Source organism: Sardina pilchardus, chromosome 13 (genome assembly GCF_963854185.1).
Source record: "Sardina pilchardus chromosome 13, fSarPil1.1, whole genome shotgun sequence".
In the NCBI taxonomy this organism is placed as follows: Eukaryota; Metazoa; Chordata; class Actinopteri; order Clupeiformes; family Clupeidae; genus Sardina; species Sardina pilchardus.
Genome location: NC_085006.1, coordinates 490254 through 508801, shown reverse-complemented (window position 1 = coordinate 508801; position 18548 = coordinate 490254). Strand labels below are relative to the sequence as shown.

At 41.2% G+C, this 18548-nt stretch overlaps 1 long non-coding RNA gene across 1 annotated transcript; it reads right to left on the bottom strand.

The window, feature by feature from the left end:
* Positions 1-1841: 1841 nt before the first annotated feature.
* On the bottom strand, positions 1842-9861 carry LOC134100136 (uncharacterized). The gene is made up of 3 exons (XR_009941212.1): positions 9795-9861; positions 2564-2729; positions 1842-2357 (listed from the first exon to the last, which is right to left on the bottom strand). It is a non-coding gene; the product is annotated as an uncharacterized LOC134100136 (long non-coding RNA).
* Positions 9862-18548: the final 8687 nt, after the last annotated feature.

The window sequence follows — 18548 nt, the reverse complement described above, 5'->3', positions numbered from 1 at the left end:
AGTGAATATCGTCGGTCTGCGGAAACATAAATAGGCGTTTCTATCTAAGTCGGAAACACCCCCCTTTTCTTCTTCTCCTTCTTCAAGGAACTATTAACATCCGGTCTAACATGTATGTCAAAGTAAGGGCACAGCCCGCTTTCTATTAGCATTGAACCAAACTTAGTAAAGCAGAACTAAGTTTAAACGCAATCCAGCAGAAGAAGTTGAAAATGGTTGTGCAGTGCATTGTTGTAGGCCTACTTGTTAAATAGATTATCCGTTACGAAAAAAAATGTATTGTACTGCAGTATCACGACAGTATTTCCTATAATAATTACAGAATTACTGCACATCAACGCCTACAGTTAATGCAATTATTTGGATACGAAAAAAACGATATTCAGAAAGTTACCACTGCATAAGCACCATGCTACTGAATTGTCAAAAGTCAGTTCTTTATTGGCCATTTGTGCATAAACCATAGACAAATTGGAATTCTTGTGCAGGCCCTTCAAGTCAAATATTTAAAAGCAGACATGACAAATATTTAAAAGCATACATGACAAAAACATGATTCATACAAGACATCTGGCAAACATTGACGTCAAATTATACTGTGTACCCAGTCTAAGAATAGCCTACAGTCCCACAGAGGCAGAGTAGTTTAAGTGCTACAGTAGCCTACTATACAGTGCAAATCCTGCGTCCCTGAGACTGTGTGTGTGTGTGTGTGTGTGTGTGTGTGTGTGTGTGTGCGTGCGTGCCCAAGTGTCACACATCCAAGATATTGCACCCTGTCCCATGTGGATACAAGTGCATACTTCTCATATTGCAGTTTAGATATTGCACAGTTGTCCCATTGATATTGCACCGGATTTCCATATTGCACAAGATATAAACATTTTTCCATAATAATATTGATATTGCACATGATCCCCACATTCCACTGTTAGAATATTACTCAGTCACATTGTTGCTAAACAGTTGTCCCACTAATAATATTGCACCTGATTCATATTGCACATTGTCCCATTAATAGTATCGCACAAGATATTGCATTGTCCCTAGTATTGCACATAATCTCCACATTACACTGACAAAGTATTGCACATTGTCCCCTTGTTAGCCTTGCATGTAGTCCCATATACAGTACAGTATAAGATATTGCATATTGCCCTTATTCCCCTTTGTAGTATTGCACCTTTCCCATATTCCACATGTTTACAGGTTTGTCACAAGTTGTATGTGCTGTGTGTGTCTGAACAGAGAGTGAGCTGGGTGAAAGGAGTCTTTGATGATTCTCTCTGCTCTCTTCTGGCAGGGCTGTGCATACATGTTTTCCATAGAGGGAAGTTTTGTTCTTATGATCCTCTCTGCAGACTTTATAACATGTTGTAGAGCCCTTCTCTCAGCCTGTGTGGTGTTTCTGTACCAGACAGTGGATTGTAGGATAGGCCTACTGTACAATACAATATTTTGGACACAAAAATGCTGCAGTAGTGTTTTCCCTTCACTCCTTTGTGAGTCACAAATCAGCTGGCAAAGCATTACAGTCTCATAATATTGCTTTGCATTTACAAGGATTTAGCTCAACAATACACAAACCTAACACATCATTCCCCCCTCCCCATTGATCCTCCATCCCTGCAGCACCCTCTCCGATGAAGTAGTCCATAGGCTGACTACAGTCAAATGTCTTTCACTATTCCCAGGCTGTGTATCCCAACAAATTAAAAAATATTGATTAATATCCTGGTCATTGAGCAAATGTGTGTAAGGTATATGGAGCATTATGTAATCAGACAGCATAGCTCAAGTTCATACTCAATATGGATTGTTCAATAAAGACACAACAACCATTTATTTGCAAAGTAGCCTAAACTTTATTATAGGACAAACCCAGAAGAGATCAACTTTTTTCATGTTTCATAACAGTTTAAGCACCAAGCATGCATTTTCCCAACTTTTGTTAGAGAACAAATGTGCAAATGCGCAATCCTGTAGATTTCGCCAATACTTTGTTGTAGAACAAAACAGAAGAGAAACTTCTGCAGGCCATGCAAGATAATATAAATAAAAGTAAAACAAAACCTTGGCCTGTGTGTGTGTTGGTGTGTGTGCGCGTGCGTGCGTGCGTGTGTTGGTGTGTGCGTGTGCCATGGGAGCTACTTTGGAAATTGTACATCTTGTATCAAGTACCTCCCATAGCCTGTGTTTAAGCACCAAGCATGCATTTTTCCAACTTTTGTTGGCAGAAAACAAATGAGCAATCCTGTAGATTTCAAAGCTACTCTTCCTGGGAAAGGCGAGGCCACAACCGCAGTGGTGGTGACTGCCCTTTCTGCAGCCCAAATTGCATTTGTAGATCACATATTCTGAACAACAAAAGAATAATTAAATACAAAATAGATATAAACATCAAATAGCCTGCTAACGCTACATGAAACAATTGAATGGCAACTTAACTTCATTACTAATAACATTACTTTCAGAACCTTTTGTATTTTCAGAACCAATCCATACAGTTTCATAGAAGACCATGATACAGGGCTAAGGGCTTAACTATCAATCTCAAACATACCTCCATAATGTACCACCGTTTTCAAATGGCTCTGCATGTGCGTTTCCACCCTGGCATAGTCACCCTTGTACTCTGGGCAGAAAGGGCAGTGGAGCAGCGTGCATCCTGGGTCTGAACAACTTCGTAATTGTGGCTTCTGACCGCTAGACAGTATGGAAGAATGTAACTGCAGTGATAGGAAGACATATGGAGAACATTAACTTATTAGGCTGCGTTTACACTGCCAGTTTGAAGTGACCCAAATCCGATTTTTTGCTCTCATGTGGCACGTATCCGATCTGTGCCACGACAGTGTAAACAGAAAAAAAACACATGAATTCCGATCTCCTCAGATCGGATACAGGCCCCTTTTGTATGTGGTTTTAAATCAGATATGGATCGGATTTGTGTGCGTGTCTACAGTCTAAACAGACAAATCGGATATTCCAGTGCAATGCGTCCCACACGTCATTAATCTGTGACAATTTTGCGCCTGGTGACGTTAGGTCACAATTCCAAGTGGGCGCGCTGGCGGACTCGGAGCGTGTTAAAAGTTGCCCTATTTGATACTTTGATAGACTATTACGTTTCCGTAGACCATGTAATAAAACATTTGTAGCCTACCTAATTATCTACAATCGTAGGCCTATAGCCATCCAAATATGAATGGTCTACTGTAAATAGCCTACAACCCAGGCGTGTAGGAACCGCGGGGGTCGGGACACCCCCAATGTTGGACCCCCTCCCGAAAGAAAAACGCTGCAAAGTACAGATGTTGTTGATTACTTAGCTCAATTATATCCTCCTGAGTTACGGCCCCATAACTATAGCTATCGCTGCGCATCGGAGGTCTTTTACATTGTGTTTTAAGAATGTTTCCCGAAACGAAGCCCGTCTCAATAATGCAGCATGGAGCACTTCCTCACCTTGAGTGTCTGAAAGCTAATGTAGGCTCCTCTCTCAGTCCAAATATTTAGTGTACGGCCTTCTTTCATTCTTTTCGAAATAGTTAAGAGGATAGCCTATTGTGGGTGAATACAGTAGTCTACGATAGCCTAAATATAGTCTTATGGCTGTCGCTTTTAACACTAGAAGCGCCGCGCCGTTCTGACCCACTTATACCTAGAAGCGCCGCGCCCCGGTCATTTGACCGCTTTGACGACCTACTAGAAGCGCCGTGCTGTTGTGAACTACTTAAAGCGCGGCGAGGCGGTCAAATGACCGCTGAGTCCTTAGACTGGGAGGCTTTTACTTACACATAATGATCGCTAGATGGCGCTTCGTGCACGAATGAAATCGTTTGGTCATAAATTCAGTTTGCACTAAGCCATGTGTCATTCGTGTCAGACCGTGTTGTTGATAATCTGTGGTTGTTTGTTTCATTATGACATACAGCACGTTTGAGTTATCTGTTCATGTATTTGTGTTGATTTGTGTTGTTTGAGGTAAAAACGTTGGAAGAGTTCTTGAACAAACCTTAAGCAAACTTGACTTTCAACTAAAATGCTCTAAAAGTGAATGTGGCTAGTTCTAATTCACTCCCCAAATTCACTTCTATTAATTTAATAGGTTCGCGCCGCCGAAAATGATCGGACCTAGTCACCTGGAACAAAGAGCCTAACAGTCTGGTTTCAATTACACAGTAGCCAGGATTTCATGCCGCATTTTACAGGCTACCGTGGCTACTTTCTAAAACAACTTTCATTCATTTAGGGAGAAGCATCTAGGGTCTAGTCTAGCTACCTCGGAGGGAGGGAGATAGAGAGAGCTATGCTGAGCAGGCATAGGCGTGAGAAGTAGCATAGGCCTAATTTAAAATAATGAGTGAATGATATTCTCCGTTTTGCGAATGTGTAGGCTTTGAGATGTCTGCTGAAAAAAAGCTATAGGCCTGTTTCTACAATTTAAGCTAACTTCTATGTGAATTCGAGATTCAGCATTGAGACACACATTTTCACGTCATTATGAAGCAAGGTAGTAGCTCAATGGTTAGAGCTTCGGCTTCAGGACTCAAGGGGCGATGGTTCGATTCCCAACCTATTCATGACGGAAGTCCTTTTGAACAAGGCATCAATAAAAAAGGCTATATTCTATTCTTTTCTATTCACATAACTACACGCACGCTGGCGAATTCGAACATTCTGAAACGCGCATATGAAACATTGCGCATTCTTCCACGAGTTGCCTAAACAAGTCAGCCTACAGACTAGTAGGCAGGGACAGATAGGCTAGATGGGGTGGGGGTGGGGAGGCAGTTAATTGTCCATTGCCTCGGTGATGTCTGTAGCCTAGCCTAGACGAGTGTATGGGGGAGGGGGGATGATCGGTTTCAAATAGGCTGCAATGGATAGTGTTATGACCCCGAAGCCATTTGCTTTGAGAACGGCTGGCTGATGAAGTTGTTGGCTGGCTAGCTGGCTCAGCCAAAACCTTAATGCAGCCGCCAAAGTTTTCATGACTGATAATGGCTTTAGTTGCCACTTCATGTCTACAGATGTGTATATTGTATTAGATATCAACACACAATGTTATTGTATTGTTTTGGACAACGTTCTGCACGTTTCACTTCAATGTAGACTGCATGCGTTCATTGCGTTGTGAACGCGCAGCAATCTCTGGAAAGGAAACGGTGGAAGTCGCAGCAGTAGCCTAATAGCCTATCACGCTCAATGCTGTAAATCCATCTGTTCCAGAATATTTGGTTCATATCATCAATCTTTGGTTTTGGTGTTTGTGCAACCGGGCCCTGACGATTTAACAAAAGTCTGAGTAACGTAGGAATTAGGAAAGTATGTAGGCCTAAGGTGAGATCAAAATCAGGCTAGAAGTAGTTCTACTTTGTTTCCTTCTTTTCCCCCATGTCATTTTCATTGGGCGTCAACTCACTGTGAGTCCTGTGCAAAGATTCTAGAACAGAGCTGGTCCTGTGTATCGTAGCAACGAGCACAATACTGATGTGGTGTGTCCAGTGGGAAAATCTCATGCAGGCCTAGTTTCTAAGCTATCGTTTATTTTTTCGCGTGTCACTATGATATAATTATTTTTAGATGCAAAAAGTCTAACTGGCTTAGTCAAAGTTTGTCAGATGGCGGCAGAAAATGATTGGCTGGCGAAATGTTTTTTCGTTAATGGTAGGGCTAAACATATTGTGATTCATCCGTTTATTTCAGATAGGTTGTTATTAAAAACCATTAACAAAAAATAATTGTTCATCGACGTTGAAAAACGGTCAGTAAATTCGATCAAATTCTGTATTTCGCTCCTGCCAGGATGTGAACACGGGTCTCCGGCGTTGTAGACAGGAGTGCTAACGCTGCGCCACTTGACAGTATACCAAGACTGCGTTAGGATAGGTGCTTGACTTGACGTAACTCAGTCTGTCCAGCAAATATGTAAGAAAATGCTTATACATTAGCATAGATATAGTCTGAGCTTTAAAAGATAGCCTACAAATAGAAGATAGCCTAAGATATACAACTATGAATGTACGTAGGCATACGCGCCCTACGTACATAAATAGGCTACGACGAAAATATGTTTTACACATGTAGGCCTGTCGCAACGTTTTCAAAACAAACTCGCATTTTACCACTGTAAATCGCCTCCATAGACTATGCCATGTAAATGAAAAATAGTTATTAAAATAAAGCACATACATAATACATATTGCACATATAAACGATATGTTTTATGGTAAAATATTATTCTCATGCCCGACTGACAGGAAATCCTTGCGACATCTGCTGTGAGAAAAGAGAATAGCAGCCTGGACAAAAATGGCCGAACGCGAGACAACATAGTATTGTCACATAAGTGAGCGCAAAATAGCTCTAAACTAGCTTGTACCGGTGTGCTTTTGATCATGTAAAAATTCTGGGTGACAAAACAGGCGTATTTAGGAAAAGTCGTGAACGTAGGGTCCTGGAATTTAATCGAGTGAAAAGATTTTTTTTTTTTGTAATTGCTGCGGTCAAATGACCGCAGCCCGGCAGTTCTAGGTATATCTAGGTCAAACCCACACGGCGCTTCTAGGAATACGCGTCAGCGGTCAAATGACCGGCGCTTGGCGCTTCTAGTGTTAAATGTGGGCTTATCACTTGCGAAATCGGACGTGGCACATAGCCTAATTATCTGGTTACCTGGATTTAGCAAGTCCATACACTTTATTCATCCTATTATAGGCTATGCTTTTAAAATTAAATGTGTAACAATTTGCCCCTTATTATAATCTACACACTGTCACGACGCACATAAGGTTACGGGCGGATATGAGCAACCGAAGGCCTCGGTTGACTTAAGATAAACGGGCAGAATGCCTGTTTACAAACTACGTCAAACATGCAACATTATCTAACAAATGAAAAAACACAAATGAAAGATGAATAGGCTACTCACTGTATTTTGTCACAAATTAAGCAATGAGTTCGTTCGTGGCCACCTTGCACGCAACTTACGCGCTGAGGTGGCCCGACAAATACTAATTAACACAAAGCTTCATAATGCACAAACAAACACCCCCTCAAAGTTCAGTGTCCATACGTCCAAACAATAAACATAAGAAGCCGACAGTCAAAAACGACAACGAGATCTCCCAGACACGAAAAACAATGTTTATCTCACAGTTTGTTGAGTATCGTTCCAACACTGATGCGCAAGGCAATCTCAGCTTTCGTGTTCGTTAGCTGTATTCCAATGAGAAAAATCCACAAGGAAATGGTCACGGCAATGCAGCATACAGGAATCTTCTAACCACGTTACTTTGTTGAGCTGGCTGCATACAGGTAACAATAGCCACAGCGCGCTCTCCCTGCGTCTCCATTTAAACTAAGGGCAAACCCATTCATTGTGCCCAAAACGCGCATCCATCTGTCAGCTGACATAAAATTTACTTAGATGGCATATGAAAAGTCAAGAAGAAGAAACATATTTTCATTTAAGCAACGTTTATGCAACCACGTAAAGGGAAGCATTGGGGGAGTCAGTTGTCCTACAGACTAGCTGTGTGCGTTTTCAGGGAAGAAATGTGTTCTGAACAGCCTATGTGCAGATGTTCTTCCCAGTTCCAAATAGGTTAAGAAAAAGACTGAAATACATATTTTCAAAGCGGCATCTTACAGAGGGCCATTAAAACTTCAGCAATAGGTTTTGTTTATCTCTTATGTGACTTATAATTCGCCCCCTTTATTTATTAATATAAAAAAATTGCGCGCGCAACGGAACTCATTCTTGTCCCCCCCAATGCTTAGGTCTACTACGTTCCTACGCGCCTGCCAACCAGAGATATTAAGCAAAAAAGTGCCAAATTCAAGCATCGCGATTTGTAGGCTATTAGCCTATTTTTTAAAACTGCAACTGCAGTTCTGTTTGTTAAACTTTGCTTCGTGAAATTTGAATGTGTAGACTTCAATCACATGTCGTTCATTTCGTCAGTCCCTCGATCTGTTTCAAGTTAACATGAGTGCCATTTGATTTATATAGTCACAGCAAATGCAATTAAATGAAAATATAAAACATGACCTAGACCTGTGCGGGTAAGTTGACAGTAAAAGAGTTAGTTGTAACACCCGTCACTGGCAAAATTAACTGATTTTATCGCGCATGTTGCGAGCAATTATGATTGCGAGTTATGGATTATTTTTATGTGCCGCGATCACACCCAATGAAAGTTAACACAGCAACTTCAAATATCAGTGTTGGACCAATTGCTTCAGACATGTAAGAAATAAGCAGTTCATCAACTATGTTAACAGGTTTTATCAAGTCGGTAGGACCAAAATAAGCCTATTTAAAGGTTATTGTGAGCTAGCATAATACCGTATGGTTTGCAATGGCTAATCACTCATACAACTAGCTTTTAACAGTCATACATTTGGACCTTTTTTTGTTGATTATATATGAAAACAGATGTTCTTTGTTTAAGCCAGCAGTGTTTTGTGTTAAAATATGTTATAGGATTCACGATTTTAGCACTGTTACAACCATGACGCTATACTGTTACAACTGTAGCCTACCGCACTTTTTAATGGCTGCGTAGGTTGGAACAAAGGTACATGTCACTGTTAAGTTAAGTTATTAACAAACTGCAACATATTTGTTACATTCTGTTTCAACTTTCATGGAGTAGAGATGTATGACTCTGTTCTGGTCAAGTTTCACTGCTCTCAAGGCTATCGTCTTTGTGTAAAGCTAGTTTGAACTGAGAAAATAAAAAAAGTGTTACGATTGTGCTGGTTCTCCCCTACAAGAAACTTTTAGCCCATGCGCATGCGGGCCATTTCAAGTGTCTGGCAAATGTAAACACACATGATCGGATTTGGGTCACTGGCGAAAGTAGATGTAAACATGCAATCAAAAAAATCGGATATGAGCACAAAATCGGAATTGAGCATATCCGATCTGCAGTCTAAACGCAGCCTTAGAGAACATTATCCAACTTCTGCTAAGATTCTAGTAGTGATCAACTAACAGGCCTCTAAAGCCAAACTGACTATTCATGGATTTCATCAGGTCCCTTTCCACAGGTGTATACAATCAAGCACCTTGATTATCAATGCAGACTGCATGGTGCTTGATTAATACACCTGTGCAAAGGGACCTGATGAAACCCATGAATTCAAGTCCATTTCCACAGGTGTATTAATCAAGCACCATGCAGTCTGCATTCATAATCAAGGTGCTTGATTGTATACGCCTGTGAATACAGTATTAGTAATTGTACTGGTCAAACGTTGTAGAACTCCTAGATGTCTTTGTTTTACATGACAACTCTCAATAATTCTTTATGGCAATAGGAACATAACAAATGAACCTTTTGGCTCGATTCAGCTCCACTACAGTCACTCTAATCAGAATTTAGGGTAATTTGGTGTTAACTGTAACCATTTTTGAGGCCGTTTAAAACGCACCAAATCAACAGGCCACCTGTTCACCACTCAACAGCCTCAGAATTTACCGAAGTACCGAATTTAGTTAGGCCTACGTTACGTCTTCACTTTATATGGGTTTAGTCGAAAACAATGTGCGTTGCTGGCATGCTTTTAACGTTACCACATAAACACGATGACTAATTTTATCACGTACCATTTTAAGTAGGCCTACATATTTTCATGCAAACAAACAAGCAACATATCACAAGCAAACAATCTATTCCTCCGTTCTGCTTACTTTCGCCTTGCTACCCATATTCTAATATAACGCTGGAATTGCTTAAATGGTAGTATAAGACATAGTTATAGATATAGAAGTTACTTACGTCTCATCGGTTTAGCTTCAGTTTCTCTGCTATCGTAGCTTCTGCGTGGCTTCGACGAGGACTTCAGAGGACTTTTACAAACTGACCAAAGGAAGTCAAACTCCGGAAATTAAGCATTTCCCAGAATGCAGTGCAAAGCTCCTTCTGATTGGTTGACTATTCACGACAGGAACGCCTAATTGGGGAGTTTCTTGCAACATATGTAACGCCCATGCCGCAGACCGACCCTCCTCCATTTAGTGAGTGTCTCTTTCAAATGCAAATTAAGTTGAATGGCCTTTTTGAATGGGCCTGCTGCAGGTGAGAGGACTGAAATCCTACCCAGTAAAATGAAAAGTGTTGATTTTTCGGTGATATTTTTTCCAGTGTTGACTAGTGTTAATTAGTGTAACTTACGAGTTAAATGAATATGCATGTAAACCTACAGTGTAATTAAAACTCGCAACCTAGTGTTTTAAGTGGGAGTGAATGTACGCGCACTGGGCTGGAGTTATTTAAACATCCGGTCCTTCAGTTCTTTGAAAAGAAGACGGACGCCATTGAAGTTCAGCGCGGGATATGAAAAGGTAAAGTAATTTCTCCCCACTTACTTGTGAAAGCTAGCATGAAAACTACGACAAATCCACAATTAGGTAATGTAACATCACAAGTATGTGTTTTCATACCAACGTGTTTTACCTAAGAAATATTAGGTCGCTAACTGGAAAATTGTTTGTAAACTAGCCAACAAGCTAACATTAACTTCGTGGGTTATAACCTAACCAATTTGAAATGGTCACGTTTATGTTCTTTTGTAGTACTTGGGACACTATAAGCTGACATTATTATAATATTGTAGTCGACGACGAAACCTTCCCGTAATTCGAAAGGAGGTTGAAATTTTAATAGCAGCCACCGACAGTGGTAATAGCTAACATGCTAACGTAACCGCTAGCTGTTACCGTTAAGGCCCATTCATGCTCAACGTAAAACACGAATACGGATACGTGTGGAGTGTTTCAAACGTTCTTTACGTTGATTTCGTCCGTACTTTGACACGAAATTGAGGAGCTTATGATTACGGATGAAACGGATGAAACGTTGCAATACCGAACACTACCACAGGAATACCACATGAAAAAGTGGGGGCGCTATGCATTCACACGTAAAATACGGACGGAGGTATGAAGACACCACCGGATAGAACGTGCGTACAAAATACGGACGTAAATTGCCACACGTTGAGCATGAATGGGCCTTTAGCGGTTACGTTAGCATGTTAGCTAGCTGCTATTACCACAGTCGGTAAAATTTCAACCTCCTTTCAATTACAGCAAGGTTTCGTCGTCGACTAATTATAAGTATGTCGACAAATTGACGTTTGACTTAACTCAACACTATTTGTATTTAATTTGGTTTATACGTTTTAGCTGTTAGCTAACGCTAGCTGTGACCACGAGGACATTTTTGTAGGCATTTGTAGCACACAGGTAACGGTCAGCCTGGTTGGTTAGGTGCAGTGTACATTCTCAGTATGCCACTGATATTAGGTAAGTTTCTGTTGGTTTTATTTGGGTTTGATCAACTTATTGAGGGTGCAGGTAAGTCAAAGATCTTAGAAGTAAGTTAGCCAGCTGAGACTAATTTCAGATTTTGTAGAAATATGCAAGCTTAAGCACGCAAGTGCAGAAGGATATTAAGTCCATCAGTCATACAACTGAGCTGAGCAGACATACATGTTAATTCAGTTTTTTTTTTATGGATAGTTGTAGTGTGTAGACCAGGGGTGTCAAACATACGGCCCGCGGATGGATTTAATCCGGCCCGCGAAATGTTTTTACAAAGTATCAATATCAGCTGGCTTGTTATCAGAAATAAAATGACTAAAAAATAATCATATAAAAATGATCAAAAATAACGCATATAAAGAGTGAATACATTTAACTAGGCAAACAAATACAACAAAAAATAACATACATTACATAAAAACAAACAAAAACATGATGCCAGACGAAGCAGCGCGTGTCTCGCCAGCGTCGCCGTAACCTAGCAACCTCAAGTGACAGTGACAGCGAGCTTGGAGCTAGGCCTAGTACGTCTTCTAGTTTTACTTCACAACAGTATGTGATTTGACCATCGTTACCCCGAAATGTCTTTATCAAAGAAGAGAAAAGTCGACACCGAGTGCAGAGTTTTCCAAGAGAAATGGTCATCGTCTTATTTATTTACAGAGGTGAATACATTCTGTGCCCGCTGCACTGTCAGGACCGGAAAGCAATTGTAGTCACTTGCTGAGATATTGATGGCTTTGCCCCAAACGAGGAAGTAGTTTTTCAATGATCGTTGATAAGAATGTAGCACAAATTAGCAAGTGCATCTTTTAATCAGTGTCTACGTTTTATTTTTATAACGTAGCACAAATGTATTACATTCGTCAATGTCGACGTTTTTCAGTTATAGTTTTGGATGTTAGTACAAACAACAATCCAGTGGGATGGGATCACGTCTCACCGAGTCTCGCAACCGAGTCCCTACCGGTGCAGCGAGAATATTTTTGCGAAACGCTGAGTAATCTTAAGTAAACAACTTTATTTGCTTAAAAATATGGTGTATTTGTGTAAAGAACGATGCACGTTCCTCGTTTGGGGCAAAGCCATCGATATCTCGGGACGTGACTACGCTTCCTTTCCGGTTCTGACAGTGCAGGGGGTCTGACAGTGCAGGCTGCAGCTGTACGGTCGTGGTCAGACCAGGAGTGCCTGTGAGTGTGAATGAAACGATGTAGCCCTGTCATTAACAGCCCTGCCCTGTCAGTAGCCTATCTTACTGTCTATGGTTGTTAATCTGGAGCAGTCCTCCGGCTGAGAGGAGCAAACGCTCCACCCAGATATGAGCTCCAAGGCCCTGGGCTGCCAGCTCCCTCAGCTCCCCTGGCTACCTGTGTGCTGTTTTTCACGCTTCACCCTGATACACGCTCCTGGAGGGGGTGGCGTACGGTCGGATCAAGGTCTCCGCACGCGCACACACACACACACACACACACACACACACACACACACGCCTGCCTCCCTCAGTAGCTGAGCGACTGTTTTTGTCCATCACCTCCAACAGTAGGCTACTGTCAGCGCCAATTTCTCTTTTGCGTTCTCTTCTCTACCTGGAGACCGTCACCCGCCCTGCCCAAGACCCGCCTTAAAGAGAAGACTGACCAATGCGAGATAAACACGGACCGCCATGGGTGATGGGAGACTGACAGATTGCAATGTGTTTTGGAATCGCGTTTGCCATTGCCATTTGAATTTTGAGACACAAAGAGCGTGACAAAGTGCTATGCAATAACGGGGGCGCTATTTCTGCAAACCGGGCAAAACTTTTTGCCAAAAAATATTCAAAATGTTTTCAATATTTTTTAAAAAAAACATTTTCAAAATGTTTTTAAAAAAATAAAAAAATAAAAAAAAATAAAATTCTACATTGAATTTTGAACATTAAATTGCAAAAGTAATTGACAATGAAATGATGAAACTGAATATTGAAAATTGAAATGCAAAATGAATTGCCATTTGAATTTTGAGACTAAAGTACCATGGCAAAATGGAATGCAATTCAATCCATGTTTATTCAAATTTTTAACCAAAATAAATCAAATTGATTTGATGATTGCATTGTCACTTTGTATATTAAAATGCATTTTGAAAGAAAGTATTGCAAATTACGATATTAAATTGCATAATGAATTGGCAATTGCTTAATGTAATGTATTTTAGAATTGCATATTGCAGAATGCATTCTCATTTGAATTTTGGAACTCATATGCTTCCATAGTTGATCTTAACTCTAATTGTTTCAATTTTATCATTAAAAAAGTTCATAAAATCATTACTATCTAAGCTTAAAGGAATAGATTGGCTTACTTCATTATGGCTCTTCGTTAAGCGGGAGATTGTGCTAAAAAGAAATTTTGTATTATTTTTATACATTTATTTTTATAAATACGGCAGCTGGCCAACTACAACCTCTGTATCCAGGAGATGGGCACTGACAATCCTCCGACAATGTGCCTCTGGCATGAGGGCATTGCTCACAGAGGTTCCATCGAGGTGGCAAGCTGTCTGTTGAAGTGGGCTGAAACATCTTTTGCTCCCCTTGTCCAGGCAAAGGAACGGAAGCTGATCATGTATAGTGACAGATGTTGTGGGCAGAATAACAACTGGAGGGTTCTAAACCTTCTCGCCCTTCTGAGCCAGGCAGCAGCATCCTTTCAACACCATGGAAATGAAATGTGCAGACTTCAGGCAACTCCCTGATGCCACACTGAAGCGTCCATCTGGCTTCCTAATAACATCCATGAAGTGGCTGAAAAGTGGTAAAAAACTAAAGAGTTGGGTTTCTGAGATATAAAGTGTTGGGGATATGTGTGTGAAGGATGAATCCTAATTGAATTTCTTATTGAATCATGATTTCAGCTGCTGATCCATGGTGTGTGCACACAAAATCCAGCCACAGCCACTATGAGGGATGGAACACTTGGCTAATAACCAAACAGAGGAAAAACCAACCACCTCGAGCTCCTTTGTTTTCCACTTCATACGCTCGAGCGTACGAGGACCCTCTGCCTGTCAAGAAGGAGAAGCACCGTGACCTCATGACCATGCTCGCCTACATCCCAAGCGTTTTATGAAAACTTACAATGTGAAGAGTAGTATGTGTAGTACTAGTATGTGTAGGCCATGTGCAGGTTATGGTAGAGTATATTGTGTATTGTATAAAGTTCATCAATATACAATACAATATACACAATATACTCTACCATAACCTGCACATGGCCTGCACATGTATATTGTATAAAGGTAATCATTATAGTAGTTTTATCTTGTATGTATTATAGTATGTTGTATAATAGAAATAGGTATTTGTTTATTTATGCATTTATTTATTTATTTATTATTTTATTTTATTTATTTATTTTTATTAAATGAATGAATGGGGTGATTATTTATGCTCTCTCTAAGCGAGGTCGGTGTTAAATTAAAAACAAAATGAAATAAAGAAATGCTTTTTTAAGGCTCTGTTACTGTATTAAAACTATATACAGTAACAGATATATAAAATGATGTATTAAATTCTATAGATCATTTTATATACATATTTGTATAGAATATATATATATATATGTAACCCACAGGGAAAATAGGGGAATAAATATTATGATTAAAAGTTAAATAGATAAATAGACATAAATAGTAATAAATATGCTCCTATTTAAATAAGTAAAACTACATTCAAGATATAAATAGTTGTTGAGAACTTTCAAGATGTTATGTGTAGACCTTGTAACCCATAGAACGTTAAGACTGGCTTACAGCCAATCACCGTTGATACAGGGGTCCCCCGGGTTTTTGTTGTAGAGACGCACGAGCGTGAGAAAAAGAAAAGAAGACGCCCTGAGAGTGGTGCGGCAGACGAGAGGTGAACTGATTAATAGTAAAGCAGTCCGTTTTGTTTTGATTTAGCAGTTATCTATTCGGCAACTGTTTTTCATGAGTTCATTAGTTTTGTGATAAGTGAACCAACAGAAGGCTCTTCCTAAGTTAAGGATTGTTTTCGTGTTGTCTGTCGTGTATACTATAAACTGTGGCGTCGCTAGCTAGCTAACCAAGCTAGCCAGTTAACTAAGCTAACAAGGTCAGTGAAGTGTCTTCTCGGGAGTAGCTACTGTTTGCCGGACGACGTTGAAGGAAAACCAGATAGCGGTTTAGGCTTCCGGGTGCCTAATACTTCCTCTGGCAACGCTGGACATCTCCCCCCTGTTTGGATGCTGTCACCCCGCCGCTGGACTGTCATTGCTTGGGGTCTGCCGGCCGGCGCGAGCGAACGTTAATGGAGGTATCGTTACCCTTTTACTTTTCAGGCTCGGCTGAGTGAAGCGGCTGGTTTGTTTGTAGCCTCACCGAGCACAAGCAGCGACACAGGCCTGCAACGATAAGGGAACTCTCAATACTGTGTGTGTGTGTGTGTGTGTGTGTGTGTGTGTGTGTGTGTGTGTGTGTGGGCCCACATTGTCTTTGTCTTTATGTGAGTTTTATATTTAGGGCCCGAGCACCGAGGTGCGGCCACTGAAAGTGGCTGCACCGTAGGTGCAAGGCCCTATTGTTTTTGCTCAGATTATTATTATTATTAGGGCCCGAGCACCGAGGTGCGGCCACTGAAAGTGGCTGCACCGTAGGTGCAAGGCCCTATTGTTTTTGCTCAGATTATTCTTCTTATTAGGGCCCGAGCACCGAGGTGCGGCCACTGAAAGTGGCTGCACCGTAGGTGCAAGGCCCTATTGTTTCTGCTCAGATTATTATTATTATTATTCTTTTTCCGTCTTACCTGTTTTTTTTTTTCACCAACTTGGCATGCTCTAAAACTCTTGTAATTTGGCAGCCATTTGTAGAATTGCAATCGAAACTCAGAGACAGAGCTTTGGCCTAGGGCGTGGCTCAGGGACTCTATAGCGCCACCTATCACGCTGTCTGTTGTGGTTGACACATGCATTCACGAAAATGGCCCAGATTTGGTGGGCATGTGTCTTGTATTAATCTAAACAATTTTTACATTTACACTCTATAGCAAATATTCGAAGAATTTGAGTTATGGTTATGATTATGAATTTTGCACATCATGTATTTTGAAACACTTCTCCTAGACGGTTTATCGAAATCATGTCATATAAGCACTAAAATGATCTTGAGGGGTTGCCCGAGAGGAATTGCGACCAGATTTTTGAATTTCAAAAGTATATCGAAATGGCGAAGGTTTGAATTATGGTGTTTTATTGAGAAACAGGAAGTTGGTGTTATAGGCAGAAAAAAGATTATGAATTGGATGTAATTTGGCAGCTACATGTGGAATTGCTTCAGCTAGTCAGAGACAGAGCTCTGGCCTAAGGTGTGGCTTTGGGACTCTATAGCGCCACCTAGCAGCACATTATATTTTGTGGTTGACATGTACATTCACCAAAATGAACCAAATTTGGTGGACTTGTGTGTTATTGCTATGGCTAGTCAGAGACAGAACTTTGGCAGAGGGTGTGGCGTAGGGACTCTATAGCGCCACCTAGTGCGTTTTCTGTTGTGGTTGACACAAACATTCACCAAAATTAACCAAATTTGGTGGGCTTGTGTGTTATTGCTATCGGTAGTCAGAGACAGAGCTCTGGCCTAGAGTGTGGCGTAGGGACTCTAGAGCGCCACCTAATGCATTGTCTGTTGTGGTTGACACGTACATTCACCAAAATGAACCAAATTTTATGGGCATGTGTGTTATTGCTATAGTTATTCAGAGACAGAGCTCTGGCCTCGGGTGTGGCTTAAGGACTCTATAGCGCCACCTAGTGCATTGTCTGTTGTGGTTGACACATACATTCACAAAAATGACCCAAATTTGGTTGGCATATGTGTTATTGCTATAGCTATTCAGAGACAGCACTCTGGCCATGGGTGTCTTCGGGACTGTATAACGCCACCTAGCGCATTGTCTGTTGTGGTTGACACACACATTCACGAAAATGAACCAAATTTGGTGGGCTTGTGCGTTATTGCTATCGATAGTCAGAGATAGAGCTCTGCCCTAGGGTGTGGCTTAGGGACTCTATAGCGCCACCTAGCGCATTGTCTGTGTACGTTCACCCAAATTAACCAAATTTGGTGGGCATGTGTGTTATTGCTATAGTTATTCAGAGACAGAGCTCTGGCCTGGGGTTCGGCTTAGGGACTCTATAGCGCCACCTAGTGCATTGTCTGTTGTGGTTGACACATACATTCACAAAAATGAACCAAATTTGGTTGGCATGTGTTATTGCTATAGCTATTCAGAGACAGCACTCTGGCCAAGGGTGTCTTCGGGACTGTATAACACCACCTAGCGCATTGTCTGTTGTGGTTGACACACACATTCACGAAAATGAACCAAATTTGGTGGGCTTGTGCGTTATTGCTATCGATAGTCAGAGATAGAGCTCTGCCCTAGGGTGTGGCTTAGGGACTCTATAGCGCCACCTAGCGCATTGTCTGTGTACGTTCACCCAAATTAACCAAATTTGGTGGGCATGTGTGTTATTGCTATAGTTATTCAGAGACAGAGCTCTGGCCTGGGGTGTGGCTTAGGGACTCTATAGCGCCACCTAGTGCATTGTCTGTTGTGGTTGACACATACATTCACAAAAATGAACCAAATTTGGTTGGCATGTGTTATTGCTATAGCTATTCAGAGACAGCACTCTGGCCAAGGGTGTCTTCGGGACTGTATAACACCACCTAGCGCATTGTCTGTTGTGGTTGACACACACATTCACGAAAATGAACCAAATTTGGTGGGCTTGTGCGTTATTGCTATCGATAGTCAGAGATAGAGCTCTGGCCTAGGGTGTGGCTTAGGAACTCTATAGCGCCACCTAGCGTGTTGTCTTTTGTGGTTGACACATACATTCAGGAAAATTGACCAAATTTGGTGGGCATGTGTGTTGCTCATGCACATGCCCACCAACACGTACATGTTGCTTTGTTAGATTCCGAAATGTCACATGTCTCCGCACCGCAGGTGCTCGGGCCCGCCATCGCCGCTTGCGGCTATATTTAGGGCCCGAGCACCGAGGTGCGGCCACTGAAAGTGGCTGCACCGTAGGTGCAAGGCCCTATTGTTTTTTTTGCTCAGATTATTATTATTATTATTCTTATTATAGTATTTTCCTCTTACCGGACATGTTTTGCCCTTTTTCACCAACTTGGCATG